Source organism: Manacus vitellinus, unplaced genomic scaffold, assembly GCF_001715985.3.
Source record: "Manacus vitellinus isolate BGI_N305 unplaced genomic scaffold, ASM171598v3 scaffold_42_pilon, whole genome shotgun sequence".
Taxonomy (NCBI): domain Eukaryota; kingdom Metazoa; phylum Chordata; class Aves; order Passeriformes; family Pipridae; genus Manacus; species Manacus vitellinus.
The window spans coordinates 6,718,654-6,733,803 of NW_021940553.1; the positions used below are offsets into that span (position 1 = coordinate 6,718,654).

A 15,150-nucleotide genomic window follows, 5' to 3' on the forward strand; every position below is an offset into this window, starting at 1 on the left:
AATCTACATTTCATTCCATCTACACAAGTGTAATAAATGTAAAACTACTGCCTGCAGGATCCTCAGCATAAAATGAGTCACTTCAGAGTATCAAGTAGTTGTGAGCATCTAGGGTTACATAAAATCAACTTGAAGAGTGGCAAAAAACATTAAATGTTAAGGTTTGAAAATGTTTAATTTTGAATACGGAGCCAAAAAATCCATTCAGCCACTATAAATAGTCTTTGATTGGCCATTACACAGCAGGAGATTTGATGTAAAACATTTCACCTTGCACTGAATGGGATATTACTTACCACTGGAAATTTGATGAGAGTTTTTGAAATATCTTTACAGAAACACAGATAAAAACCAACTACTTTCTGTAAAAAATGGTTGTACATCAAAAGCTGTCATTTAAATACAAAACATGTTTAAATACAGCTATAAACGTAAGTGATTTTTCAATTAAGCTGGGCAAGTGATTATAGTCTGATAAAACTCTGAAGAAAGCAAGCAACTGTAATTCACATTTGTCAACCCAGTGCAAGCAAATTCTAGTGGTTTTGTTATACTTGTGGATATGATGTAACAGACATCACAATCCTACTTACATCCTGGAGTATCTTTGCACTGAGGTTCATCTAGGCAGCTAAGCATTTGAGGTTTTATGCACATCAGAACAGCAGTGTATCAGGCACCCACATATCTTTTGCTAGACCTGTGCATTAATTTCAATAACAAACTGAATTTAAACTCCTCCAGCCTTTGGGACCTTTCACAAAGATCTTGTTGTGGTTGTTTTTTTTTTTTAATTACAGAAGCCAGGTTTGTTAAGGACAGCAAAAGCACTGCAGTATAAGTGGTTTAGCAGGGCAATTTGGAATCCATTGATGGAAAGAAAGGTATAATTTGCACTCTGGCAATGCTTACAATAGATATGTATTGTGCACACAGAGTGCAAGACAGTCAATCAGACCCAAAACATTAGAATTTAGGAATGCAAGCAAGGGTCCAACAACGATTAGAAGAGAGATATAATACAAATCTGTGCAGCATTTGTATGTATAATTTAAATTCTTTTTTAATAAATAAACAAAATACCAAATATACTCAGCTGCCCTTCAAGACAACCAATTACAAGTTTCTTGTAGACTTCACAGAATGCAAATTAATGTGGATTAGCACCTGAATACTGATATTTTATTATTTCCAGTTTTGTGCATACAAATATATCCTCTCTGCCATGTGATTGAAAGCCAAGGATGTCATGTTTTGCCCCAAAGGGCCTAGTGAGTTGGAGGCATTTGCATTAATGTCAGTGCTAAATGTCTGAGGAGAGTCTGGTGCTTGGACTGGGTGAAAAGTGCAGGACACTAAAATATTTTAAAGTCAGAGGGTCTGGCAGGGCAACTGAGTAGAAACGCAACATGCCACCAAAAAGATGGAGTTTTGTTATTTATTATTTGTGGCGTGCCATCACTGTCTCCAATATTTTCTAGGCAAATAAAGGCTAAAGAGCCCTTTTAATCTAAATTAGGCAATAGAGAAAGGGATGACCAGCAACAGGAAGAAATATTACAGAAAAGAGTAAGTAAAAGAATCCTGTAGTTACACAGTCTCTCATTTCCCACCTCACCTGTTTCTGGCAGCAAAGGATTTAGGACACCTACAGGAAGAGGCTTTCACAGTGGACAGTTTCCCAGTCCCTTAGGACAGCAGGAGATCTCAGACCTGAGGGTATCAGAGGATCCTATCAGGGCTGGCAGTGTAGGGGTGGTCTACTGAAAGCACACACTACCCTTCCACAGCCCATAACCAGAAGTTAAAAGGAACATCAAAAAAAGGAAACTCAAGAGATGGAATGCCTGAGAATGTCTTTATTTCAGCAGTTTATTGACTGAATAGACAAGAGAACGTTAAGAAATCTAAGCACATGAATGAAGATGTTACAAAATAATCATCGGGTCTAAGAATAAAGGTCCACATCACAAATTAACTTCATGGCTGAGACTCTATTAAGAGTCCCTGAAGGCCCTAAAAGAGAGGTACCAGTTAGCATTTGTTGACCCTGGTCGCCATTAAGTCTGCCCTGATGGTCTCAGAAATGGCATTGACATTTAAAGACTTCATAACAAGGCAGAGAAACTTTAATGTTATTTCACAGTTACAATATGTTTGCAGGGGGGAAAATTCTCATTAATGTCATAGAATGTTAGTGGGGTTTTTTATTCCTTTATGAGGAGGAGGTCATGTTAGGTAGAAGAGTGAGTTCCAACATGCCTTTGATGGCTACTCAGTACTTTGAAGGGTCTAACCCCAAAGAAAAATTAGCTACTGGGAGTCAGAAGCTAGTCAACAACTTCTTTAGTAATTTGTGTTAAAGCTCTGATTGAAAGTACAGTTGGATGGTAGAGGTTGCAGGGAAATGGGACTGACATTTACACTTACGAAGGATGAGAAGAGACCAGTGCATGTCAAGATCTGTAGGATGCAGGCCAGGTGAAGGGGAAAAGTAAGAAAAAAAAATAATCCAAAGACCCACCTTCTACTGTGAGTCTAAAGACACACAAGCACAAGGAATTGGGTAATTTTACAAGATGAGTTTAAGAAAGATATTGCCTATGGGACACATAGAAACCATGACGGACCATGATGGAACAGCTGTGCTTTCCCCTCCATGGAGCTCTTCCAGGCTTGCTGTACAGTACTTAAAGATACAAGTTCCTTTAACTGGGGCTTAAACAAACAAACTCACACTGCTCCTTGCAGCACAAGGAGTTAAGAAGACTTGATCAGATGTGAAACTCTTGTGAAACAAGGAGATATTAAAAATGGTTTAAATAATCTTTAGAAGGGTTTAAAGAGGAAGACACATGCGAAGGTCTACAAAATCTTTACTGCAACCCCAGTAATTTTTGCTCGGGGATTCAGCGCAGAGCTTAAACAAACATCCAGCCCTTAAAAACTTCCTACGAACAGACAAACAGTGCACCAGTTTTATGCACGCAGCATTATGATCTCTGCAAATTGTTCTTAAATGCAACTTGTGTGCTTGGCAGTTCTAATTCACAGCGCTGGCAGAGGAGGCACATTTACAGGCTGACTCCAGCACACAGGGCTTTGTGTTGCAAGGGATGAATCCGTAACTTACAATCTCAACACAGGCAAGGTCCCAGCAGATTTTACTGCACGTACAAAACATGCTTAAGAAACAGCCCAGAATCATTACCTTGAGAAGTCTTGCACTCTGAGGGGCAAAAGCTGGGTTCCCAGTAAAATACAGTGCTTTTGGGGTGAAGAGCAAAATTGCTAGAGATGTTAACAGCGTTAAGAGTTTAATTCATAGCACCTGGGTTTGTAGCTTTTAGCTGAAACATGTTTGAATGCAGAAAGAGAGACAACAAAGTAAAATTATTCTCAGTTTTATTTTAAGAACATTTCTCTAATCTGGATTTTCAGCTCAGGGGTGTCTTTTGGTGGGGTAGAAACAGTGGGAGGAACGCACTGATTTAGAACTAGTCCATTGTGATGATCTGAGGTGAGAACCCTGGAGGAGACCAAGAAGAATGAAGAGAGAAGAAATATAGAGATATAAAGATTTTCAAAGATGAAGTAAAAACATCTAAATGGGCAAACGAGAGGCTACCATACACAGAATCACCTTACAGAGCACCAAGGGCACATACCTAAAGACTCTTCACCAGCATAGCTGTTCTTTGGACACAGTCAGTAAAATGTATTAGGAAAAATTTGTCCACTGGAAGTGCTGTCAGGCACTGGAACAGGATGATCAGGCCAGTGGTGGAGTCAGCAACCCTGGAGGTATTTTAGAGACATGTAGATGTGGTGCTTAGGGACAAGGTTTAATGGTAGGCTTGGTAGCGCTGGGTTAATGGTTGGGCTCAAAGGTGTCCTCCAACCTAAAGAAATCTGTGATTCTACCAAGTGATTCAGCTGACACACTCACTAAGGTACACATTCAAAACCTGGAACTCAGTCACCACTCTGCATTGTTGATGTATGGCTCTCATCTGAACAAAGCCTGGCTTTGGGTTTCAGGTCTATCAACAGTATAAGCTTTTGTCAGTGGAATGAGGAGAATGAATTATAAATAAGCTCAGGTAGGATATTGGGGCAACAGAAATGATGTTTTTAAGAACAATTATTTCAAATGATAGGACTATTTGAAGTGCATTACTAGTGATTAAGGAGCTGTTCTTTCCAAGAATCTGTAAGAATTTATCAGAAAGAACATAAAAGGGCAAAGATTTGAAAGTATATTGGTAGGATCTACTGAAGTCTATAAATTTTTTTCTTTAAATCGTGTAATCCTTTATTAAAATCTCTACCATAAATAACCCAGTATCAGCCATTACAAAGGGCCACGTAATAGTAAAGCAACTGTCTCTGTCACTGCCTAAGATAAATACAGTAGATAACTCTAAGGTAAGCCGACCATTTTTCAAGCAAGAAATAAAGCACCATTTTCTGTAGAAATTATGTATAGCTATGATTGCCATATTCCACTGAATAAAACAAGTGGTCTCAAAATGAAAGAAACTGTGAATGACAGTCAACCAACCTGTATTTTTCCTGTAAAAATCTACTGAACTCAACATACTGAACAGGCGTAGGAAAAAAAAAAAAAAAAAGTAAAAGTAATATGATCACATCACAAAAAAGTGAATCTATAGCTGCTGGCTGACAGCAGAGGAACACCTCCTATATTTGTGCTGCCTTCAGTATTTTTTCTCCTCTTTGTTAAGAGGGTTTGAGCTGGGATGCCAGGTGCACAAAAACCTGCATTCAAAGTAGCATGTGAGCATTTGCTGGCACTCAGCTTTAAGTGTATATTTTGCATTCATAAACATGCCACCCTTCTTCTCCTGCTACCCAAATATTGTAGATAATCTCTAACAAACGCTACCATTTTAGATCAGTAAACTGTTTTTACGCTGGCTGATGAGGCAGTTGTTAATAATATAGTGCTCCAAGAAAACTAAAGTGAGGTGCCTGTACCTTGAGTCCTGGAAGTCACTGTGAGCAGAATGCCCATTAAACTCGACCAGTACTCACATATGGCAGTGCAATACCTGACCACTAAAATTAAACAAATATGTTTGCTTTCCGGGAAAAAACTGTGTCATTCCTGTTTGCACTATAGAAAAATGCCACTGCACTAATCTTGACAGCACCAGGTCCTACTATTAAGATTCAATGTGCTGCCAGCATTATAGAAATAATAAAAAAAAAAATCAGAATCTTCTGACTTCAATTTTTTACTTTTGCCCTTTATTTTACTGAAGAATCAGTAGTTCAAGACCTAGATAAATATTTCAAAAACTATACTATTTGTGAGCAGAGCAGGTCACTACCATTTCCCAGTGCATTTGGAGTTCATGTGAAATAAGGGCAGAAGAGTGATGAGCTGCATTTTTAACATGGGCATACACAGAATAGTTGTCTAGCTGATAGAGAATGTGTAATGCAACATCTGCACGGTACGCCTTGCCAAAGCCCATCCCAAATAAATGTAGTGCATTCTCCCTAGTGCAATTAACTCTCGTACTCTGGCAGGTTTTGCTAGAAGATCATCAAGGTAGATTACCTTCCAGCATATGAACTAAATACTTACAGGTGTTATATCATCAGTTATTACTTACAAACTTCTGCATTTAACAAGACATCCAGGCAAATGAATGATCTAATTTATGAATTATTTATAAGAATTTCACAGCATGCTCCTGGCGTCATCCATGGCCTTTTCCAGGTCATATGACACCAATTAGAGCTGAATTTTAAATTATTCAATAACCTGAACTCTCTTGTCATTTAACATATAGATATCAATGCAGTAAACAAGTTAAGTCTAATGGGCCCTGGAGGTTTGCGTTCCTCCACCCATCAGCAGCAGAGGCTGCATGCTACCACTGGAATAGAAAATAATAGAATGCAGCAGTCAAAAACATTTGCAAGGTTTTAATAAGTTATTTTGCCTCCCTTAGGGATTTTAGTATAACTTACAAGCCCTGAATCTAAAACATATTAAAGTCCTTAGCTATGTGCTTTTAAAACAAAATTAGGACATAGCAAAAGAGCAAGTCTGACACTAACCCTAATTTAGGCCCTTAATTTGAAATGTAGTGGAAATTATGGAGTAAGCAAGATTTACTATGCACAACTCATTACCTTCAGGCTCTCCTACAGCAGAGCCAAAAATAGTCCCTCTCCCAACGCATATACACCTGCCTGTAAAGATAAGGCTACACACAGGGAAATGGAAATATTAATTTAAAAGCTATCAGCTGACAGATGCACCTCACATACCTCACCATTTGGGTGGAGAAGAGACCTCCACCATTCTTCTGTTCTAACAGCACTGGAGAGACCAGTGCTCTAGAAACCCATCAGGATTCGAGTATTGGCTTCAAGACATACCACTTCAGAGAGGTTTAAGAAACCTTGCAGTACAATATAATCAAAAAAAAAGCATAAGTAACAGCCTCTGAAGCACAGATGCAGTAAAAGATATCTTAAAACCACTGCTTTACATGATGACTAGAAGAACAAGACATCAGCAATGAAGATAGCTAAGATGAACAGAACCATTAGATATTTGATTCTGCCTCAGTGTAAAGTCTGCAATAAATTGCAGGGCAAGCCTGCAATGTCCAGGCCCTGAATCTCATGAACCTGTGAGCATGACTGCAGCTGAAGAGCGGTGTTCAGAACCCCTATTCCCTAGCCCAAGAAGTCCAAGTCATAGGGTGGAAAATTTTTGAGATTGGGTGTGCTCAGTACAAACATAAACTGTGCCTAGCACACACAGACTCATAGTATCTGTGCCTCAGTTCTTAGAAGGTTGTTGTGCTAAGTCCCAGACCCACTCCTGTAGATGGACACTTTGCAGACCCCTGTCTTGGAGGACCCAGCGACCCCACTCATCTGCACACACGTTTCCTTTGCATGCTCACAGCTTTGCAAGGATTAAAAAGTTTCCTGGGCTCTATCCAACAGCAAGAGGAAAAGATGGAAAGGGAGATGCTCAGTTTATCCTTTTAAACACTAGCAAGAAGTTCTCTAGCTACTGCTGTCAAGATAAATGCCAAAAAAGTAATGTTGAGAAAATATCACGCCAAATAAGTAAAAACACACCTATCCAAAATGTCTAGCCAGATTAGGAAGGATAAGGATTTAGATAAAGAACACAACATCGGATTTTCTGCCTCCTGACCTTATCATAGGAGGGTGGTGCAAGAGAATTCTAGGGGGGTTAAACTTTTTAAGGAAAACAGCAGAGAAGGGGGAAAAAAGGCAACTGCCTAATCTCTCAGCACACATTTGAAGAACATAAAAAATAGCTATAAGGGATTTTATTTTGGTTGCCAGCCAGATTTAGCTTCGTTCTTACACTGGGCAGCATTTGATTATTGCACATTAAGGGTAGTAACATGTTAGACGATAAGAGGAAAGTTCATATTGGTTTTCATTAAAGAGTAATATCCACCATGTATTTGGTTCTTCAAGGTAACTTTTTCAAAGTTATTTTAAAAAGCAAACAGTTTTCTACTTGGAATCACAAGTTTAGCATATCAGGGGCTACACATGTTCCCAGCTCCTGCCAGTCTCCTTAGAATTCAATCAACATTTGCTCCAAAGTCATGCTTTCATAGCTCCAGACACAAGACAAAAGGGCAAATATACTGTGACCCTTCTAAATAGCCCTGATTACTGTGATCAAACAGAAGCCAGATACTTATGTGGATAAGAAGGTGCAGACTTTGATGTGTGAAGATTACTGCAGAAGTAGACATTGCATCAGCATTTGCAACATGCACCTCACCGTGACAGCCAATATCACCTTTCCCCTGTATTTACAGTAGGGATAATTCTGGTACCCATTGGCTAGCAATGAATTGTAACAGCCACTCTTCAGTCAGGAAGATTACCAGAAAGTTTTACTTCCTTCAGAAAACTCCTGCAGAGTCCCCAGATGAAGACTTTGAAATACCTTTGCTGCACAAAGAAATAGATGACATCTAGGAATTAAAGGCACGTTCTTCAGAAGCAGGGACAGTGTACTGGGGGCAAAAAAAACCACACCAAACAACAACAACCAGAAAGTTATTTAAATAATAAAGAAATCCCACAAAAGCAAAACCAGAAAATCTTTTTATTTTAACAGTGGAAAGGTATGCCCAAGCAAGTGCATTCTGTCAGGAGTGTCCTTGCACTAATAGCTAGACAGCATTTAGATTCTGCTAATGATCCCATCTCTGGGAAATAATTCATAAAAAGTAAACAGTAATTTTCATATGCCTGCCCTTTTGATCTTACATTTGTAGGGAGTATCCTGAGGCTAGCTGTGGGCGCCCCTGTGGCTCTGGCTGATTGACCTCTAATCTGCCCCTCAAGTAACGATCATGCCAAGGAATGACAACAAGAGTTGCAGACATTTCAGTGCAATCCCATTAAAGACAGGCTGACTCACTTCATCTTGTCAAAGAAGAAGTTTCATGAAAGAAATAAAAGCTTTTTAGAAGGACTCTTTTATTTTGTAATGATGCTGTTCTTCAGAACAAAGACTGGAACAAGACTAACACACCAGCACCCCACCAATATAGAGCTTTACATTAACTGGCTAAATGCTGGTGCAAGACAGAGTTATGTGTTAAATAGCCTTGGTAACAGAAAATTACGAATGTCTTCTATAAGAATCAAGTCAGAGCCATGGTACTTGACTTCCACACATTTCAGAAAAGTATATATACCATTTATAAGACAGCAGCTGTCTAACTGACTGCCCAAAGTCTCATCAGCTTTGAGATCACAGCTTGTGTGTTTTTACCCCATGCTAACCCCTGGTAAACACAAGAGGGGTCCTTATGTCTCTCTCACTGGATATGAAGCTAAGAGAGAAAACAACCAGTCTGGAGTCGCTGACATGCAGAAACTTGTTGTCATGCCAAAACTTGCTGTCATGCCAAGGTGACTAAATTACCAGGAACAACTTATTTAGATAAGGGAGTGAAGAAAATACAAATTAACCTGCTGGAAGCACAGACTATTTCTATATATCACAGTAATAGTGCAAAAACAGACATACTCCAAACACACATAAGGGTACAATGCAACGTAGAGATGAATGAACCAGTACATGGGTAATGCTGGAGTTGCTACCAAGGTGCCTGAAATGCTGAGTCTTCTCTGAACAGTGGCACAACTCCACCATGGGCAGATATTGCATATTATGCTTCCAGTTCCTGCTTTCCATAGTTAGTTCATATCCTTGCTCTTGTCAGGTTCTCTTGCCTTAGCAAGAAGTCAACACCTTTGTTTACAGTTACACAGGAAGAGCTGAACATGCAAGCAGCGCTCCACAGATGCAAAGGATGTGAACTTTTTTAAATAAGAACACATGTAACTGGAAGTTTTGTGCAAAATACAACAACCCCTGAAGAAGTTCTACCTAAGCACTTTCACAGCATGATATCTCATAATCTGTAACCTAATCTGACAGTCTCTGCATTGGACAGGTGTCCCTGAGACCTCTAAGCAACACAGGCAAACAATCTCACTGGAGCCTGGAAGGCTCAGCCCTCTGAACATAAAAATTCAGGGTCCTTTTGGCACACAGGCTGTGATTTCAGTGAGAAATTAAATGTTTTCTCTTTGGCAGGCTTGCAGTATTCCAAATAGGTACATAAATTAACTAATGAAAGACTGCAGGAAGAGTTGAATCAAAGGATAAGAACAGGCATGGAGCAAATAGGAATCTCCCATTCCCAGGGTAAGCCAACTGTTGCCTTCTGGAGCTCACCATGAAGATGCTGACTCCACAACACTCTCACCACACCTGAAATGCCACAACAGATGTCCCAGTAGACATCCATGTATGGCTGAGGGTCCTTAAGAGCTGAGGGCATTCTGCAGTGGGTTTAGTACTGTTGAAGGCAGCGACCACTGACAGAGGGAAATGACCTCTGATATATCAAGCCACAGAGATCAACTTACTCTTGACCTGTGGAAATGATCATTTACAGTCCCACTTGACATCATAAAGTATAGCAATGTTGTCACAGCTATTATTTGCATAAAATAGTCCTAGATGTGTTGTATAGCAGTTTGACAGTCCAACCTGATGGGTCTCAGCTGCAGAATATTGATGTAAAGGCTCTTCTATAGCTACCATAGGCCATTAGGTTGTCTGAATGGACATCCATCACTACCAGCTTGTGTGAAAGAGAACATTAAGTTAAAAGGGCATGACCAAGCATAAATTGAAAGGCCCTTCCCTACTCCAGGGCAGCAGTGACCTTGTGAGGGAAACGCCTTCACTCTAAGACACTGCAGTCTGGACAGACAAACCAAATAAAACCCACCCAACAGGCTTATCAAATTGAGCTCAGCTTAGTAAAGTCTCAGCAATTGCAAGAGTCTGAGGAAAGGAAAGCCTTGCACAAAGCTGGCCTTAATCATAAGCACACAAATATATGCAAAAGTACTAAATATGTGTTTATAGTCTTACATTAATAGTTAGCAAAACACCGTGCCCCGCTTACAAGATGAAGGACAATTTCCAACTTTGAGCCCCTACAGTACAGTCTTTCCAAGCTGGAGATGCAGACCTTCCTTTTAATAGAGAACCATTATTTTCTTGTGTTGTGCCAATTTAAGAGCTGTATTGTGATGAGGTGTTACATACTTCTTTTGTGCCCTTTCCAACCAGTACCCTAACAGCTGTGCATTTTAAAAAAAAAGTCTGTTCGCCACTTGATAGCAATTAATGTAGCAGATATATGAAATCCAAAATGTGACATTAATTATTCTCAAGAAGGGAACCATTTTAAGGGATTTTTTTTTTCCCCAGGGAAAACTATAGAAGTTTGTGGGTTTATATTTTACCTTTGCTCTGGTTTATCCTTCCCCATTTTGTGAACTCAATCTGTACGGTAAGTCTGCACCAATGTAGAGAGCAGAAACAGCCCATGATGCCAAAAGGTATGAATTTTTGAAGTTCTGACAAAATTCTAATGCAAAGTTGAACCCTCTATCTGGGTTCCCAGGCCACTTCTTTGGATAGAGTTAGTTAATAAATGTATTCTGATTACCAGGCTTAAGCCTTCCTTATTCCATCTGAAAGAGCTGCACTTCAGCTCTCCTCCTTAAACTTTGGATTCAACAAAGAATGGTAACGCTTTGAGGCTGAAAATCTCTAAAACCACTCAGTGCCAACTTTAACAGGAGTAGAATTAGGTCAACAGTAAAATTCCCTCCCTCCAGGAACAGAGTTTCAACCACACAGTTGAGCAGAGAAGAAATTCTCACCACATGTTTCCATATCTACAAAGTCCCTTGGGATTTGTAAATAGTAAAAAAAAAAAAATATTTTCCAAATACTGTTGTAGAGTATAAAGTTCTATCCTACTGGAAAAGCAAAAAAAGAGATTGAGCTTCCCTCACAGTTACATATTAAATAAGTGCATCTTTTGAAGTGCCACAAACTTGATGGGAGAGAAGATATGAACTTGCAAGTATTTGGAAGAACTGAGTGGGGGGAAAAAAAGGAAGAAGAGCCAAGAGTAAAGAACAGAAGAAACCCAAATCACATTGGTTCAGTCGGGTATTTAAAATGAGTTTTCTTTAATTAGCTAAACTGTAATACAAATTAAAACTGAATTTCTTGTTCACAATATACTCATTGGAGGGGAGGGGATGCAGATGGCTATTTCCAGAGCAGTTCAAGCTAAAACCGACTCAGTTCTGCAGGACTGAACAGGAGCCAGTTTCCATCCTTCTCAAAAGACCGAAAAGCAACTTGGCAGCAGAGAGCCTGACTGCAAGCTCCATCTCAGAAATACTTACGAAGCACAGCAAACCTGTGGCAATTGTGACTGAACTCATTAAAATCACTACAGATTATTTAAAGTCTTCATGCCTGACATTCAAGTCCTTTATTCTGCTTTAAACACCCATAAGAAGAAGCTGTAGACACAGGGCAGAAATTAAGGCTTTAATACCGCAACGGATCGCTAAGTGACCAGTAAAAGGACTCTGGTGCCACACTGTATTTTTGGCAGGAAATGTTAAACTGGATTGATCATAGATTTTGCTCTTGTTTTTGAAATCTTTTCCTTTCTGATGACAGAACTCTTGATGATACAAATGCCCAAGCCGAGTGTTCAGTCTGGATAATGACCAGAAGCAAAGTAATCAGATCTCTTGGATCAGTGTCTGTTTCATGATATGAGATAAGATTAATAGTTTCATGCTGATTTGCCATTTCCTAGAGTAGCGTTAAATTACAAATTTACAGGGAGGTGGGAGGGAATGTGTACCGTATGAAACCCTTAGAAAAGGGCAAAACCAAAGCACAGTTATCATAAGATAAAACCATAAAACAATCACAGCCCTTGGGGGACCAGAAGCTCTGTGCAGCCTCTCATGTGTCAGATCATCACAGGGTGCCTGGTTATTTAATGATAAGATTATCTAATGTTAATCTCACCACTAGAATTGCCTGCAATAAAAATGTTACCAACTTTCTAATTTTAATTACTGGGCTCCTGAAGATAACTACTTCAATTCTGCTCAAAAAAAAAAAAAACAAACCACAAACCGAAAAAAAAACCACCACTCCCCATGGTTTCTCTGAAGCTGGGAGTACTTCAAATATCAGAACTGTGGATTGGATGATTTTCCACATCTTTATTTCTGTTACATTAACTCCTCTCTTCCCTTTTTATTTTCACCCAGTCATTCTGACACAGTACAGTAAATGCTTAAAAGATAACATAGTTTATTTCCATTTCATTTCACAAACTACACACAAAAAATAGAAAAGCTAAATACCTCAAAAAAACTCCTCCATAACGTATCTATAAGTAGCCATTCTTGAAATCATGCAGAAGGGGAAAAATTTTTTCCTAACCAAAAATTGTCATTGTGATGACCTTAGCATTAGCTACTAAAAGTGCCAGTCATGACTGTAACAACTTGAACAGCAGAACTGTGCAAGCTGATTCCCTGGACAGGATTTCTGTGGAGCAATCTCTTCAGAATCCACCACTAACTTACCAAAGACATAATCTCAGGTGTTAGTTACATCAGCTGGTGCTGTAACACATACACACACACCTTCCTCATGTTGTAATTCTCAAACCTGTAAAGCTTCTATAGCAAATACCTTTCTCCCCTTGCCCTGTGCACAGGGGCAAATTATTGTATTGCAGAGCCATACAAGCCATTTACTGTCATAGGACTCCCAACCACAGACAAGAATGCTCAAAAGGAGATACTGTGCAAAAACCCTTTAGGGAATTAGCTTCTGGGGGCAGTGGGGTCCTCAGGAACAAAAAGGAAGTGCGATATTACACAAGAGAAAAAGAACCCAAGCAGAAGAACTCAAACAAATTCAAGAACCTCCCACTGTATCATAAAGCAGCTTGATCTAGTCCAAAACCGCACTGTCGCCAGGGACCCTTGTTAACTCACTGACAGTCCACAATTTGGGTCTGTTTCTATGTTTTTCATCAAACCTTTTTATAATCAAAATAAGGACTTTGTGCTGCAACAGCACAAGTTTCTCACAAGAGCTATAACATGGTAAAATGAAGTAACTATGTCCTGATAACACTGTCTTTGGATATTATTCTACTACTGTAATTTTCTGTAGATGAAACTAGAGAATAACAGTAGTGGAAGCAATTTAAAGAATAGATTTGTCATGTTACTCTCTGGTATGATACAATCTGCTTATACATCAGTTATTTTAATATGCATACATAATCTATTGTCTGCATTTCTCTTGTGCTTTTAACATAAAAATGGTTAGAGAAAAATCTAGATGTGTATTTCTCCCGAGTTCACCAGTTCCTGCTGTTTGTTTCTCACCTGAAGTCATAATCCTGTCTTTGACATCATAATCATTTGCACAGCCACCAATTGAGATGTCACAAACGGAGGATTATGACCAGGTGGGGAATAAGCAGCAGGAGCAGTTGAACTCTTAAGAAACAAAAATCTTGTTTTCATGCAAATGTCCTTCATAATAGAGAACAAAAGAACAAAGGGAGAAAACTACAATGGAGAGAAAATACTAGAAGCCAGATTGTTTCTAAATACATGATCCCCCTGAAGTTCCCTCTGAGGAGTCAGCTGCCGATTAACAACTGCATAAATCATTATAAAAATAAAACAAAACTTGACATCTGATGATTGAACTCCCCCCACTGCCACCACCACACATACACACAGTTTTCTACTTAACATTAAATCAGCAAAAATATGAGGCACTTTGAGAGAACTTGTAACCTTTAGAGGTATTTATATACATTATGCCTGAATATTCCTGGCAGTAACTAAGCACTCTTCTCCTTGTTCTATAGATGAAGACACCGGGGTCAAAGAATACACAGGACCTCTCTGAATCTCAGTCACAAAGAGATTGTTCAAGAGATAGATATTAAAAAATTCAAATCTGAAGTGGTACAAATTTTGGAGGAACAGAAAACCTATAGCTCCAGTTACAGTCCAACAGGAGGCTGCTACACAAGGGTTACTCTGGGTTACAAGTTCCAAAGAGTTAAGAGCCTTATGAACAATTTTTTTATTTAAAAAAATCATTCATAAATTAATTTGTCTGAAATTGATAGCTAGAATCAATCTGAATGACAATATGAAGTCACTGGGGGGAAAAAAAAAGATTAAATCAAAACTGCAATCCACATCCAAAACAACAGAATCTTTATGTGTAAAGAGAAATCTAATCAGCTACACTGATATTGCTCACACTGTAAGGTTGCTGCAAAAACATCTACCAGGATTTCTGGTTTCATTTCTAGTTTCTTCTTTTATTTAGCTTTAGGTAACCAGCACTAAACTGGAAACTGGTTAAATTGCCATGTTCTTGGCACTGCTGCTATATCCATATTGGCAAAATTCGGTGTTTCTGAACTAGTCTAATTAATAAATACAAGAAATTCATTTTTGAAAAGGCAAAAAACAGCAGTGCTTAACATGCTTGTGTTCTGCCTCACTATTGTCTGTGATGATGCTGAACGTATGCCATTAAATGTGACAGCATAGATAGCCTACAGCTCAAACAATTCCATCATCTGCCTGGATTCTGTTCCCACACAGTCTCCTGGACATATCCTGTCCAGATCT

The 15,150-nt window shown here is 39.0% G+C and overlaps 1 protein-coding gene across 4 annotated transcripts in view; it reads right to left on the reverse strand.

The window, feature by feature from the left end:
* The window catches only part of KIAA1328 (KIAA1328 ortholog), a 172,174-nt gene that overhangs the window by 57,420 nt on the left and 99,604 nt on the right, over window positions 1–15,150 (reverse strand). The gene's annotated exons all lie outside the window — the stretch shown is intronic.